This window comes from Pterocles gutturalis, unplaced genomic scaffold (genome assembly GCF_000699245.1).
Source record: "Pterocles gutturalis isolate BGI_N339 unplaced genomic scaffold, ASM69924v1 scaffold25029, whole genome shotgun sequence".
NCBI classification, from domain to species: Eukaryota; Metazoa; Chordata; class Aves; order Pterocliformes; family Pteroclidae; genus Pterocles; species Pterocles gutturalis.
This window is the reverse complement of record NW_010136503.1, coordinates 5,144-6,081: the sequence shown is the minus strand read 5'-3', so window position 1 is coordinate 6,081 and position 938 is coordinate 5,144.

The following is a 938-nucleotide window of genomic DNA, read 5'->3' as shown; positions in this document are numbered from 1 at the left end:
CCCCCAGGACCACAGAGCCATTGCCGCCCCAGCACTCACGCGTTCCCCCGATTTCAGCGGGAAGCGAGCTCCCAATTATCCCTGTCGATTTACCTTTAATCTCAGTGCCTCCGCTCCCCCCCCACACCAGCAGCGCTGCCCCACTTCTTGCAATCACTTATCATGCCACAGACAGCATCCCCGGGCAGAGCGGTGACAACGGAGACAAAAATAAGCTCAAGATGAAAATAAGCAGCAAATCTGTGATTGCTTTTTCAGAAAACAAGGGCTGTCCGCTTCCAGCCCAGCTTACCAAGGGTTGCAGCGTGCTCCCTGGCACCTTTTGAAAGAGCAAGGATCCCTTTGGAGGTGCGAGCTGCCGACTCCAGATCAGGCGCAGGGGCTGCAGCCTCAAGTCCCTGGCCTGGGTTACACCAGAGGACAGACATACGGATATAAAAAAATCATGAGGTTTGTTGTCAAAGGGAAGCCACGGAGCAGCAACCAAGCCATCAGGCTGGCCATGGGCTCCCAACCCACCTGCACAAGTCCCCAAACACCTCCCAGGGCAGAGATGCGCCTGGCTGCCGCTGTCACTTTGGAAAGCAAGTCAAGGTTTAAGAAGGAAGGGAAAAAAAAGGATTTCTGGGAATTGGCCAAGTGGAAACCCAGGTTGCAATCGAGGTGAGAGCCAGCCGCTGGCAGCGGCGTTACGGCAATCTCACCTTGTGCCGGGGACGCGCGTTGGCATGCACAGGTAGAAGGATCTGAAAGTTGAAGTAAGCTACTGACCTCAAGAAGAAATGAAATGTAAACTGTCAGCAGAAGTGCAAGAGACCATAAAAAAAAAAATCTCCGGTGAAGCAGGAGTCAGGGAGACAGGGCAAAGCTGGCAAAGCCACCGGGATTTGCTGAACCAGAGATGTGGGGAGGAACCAACATCTAACGAGGTGTTAAGA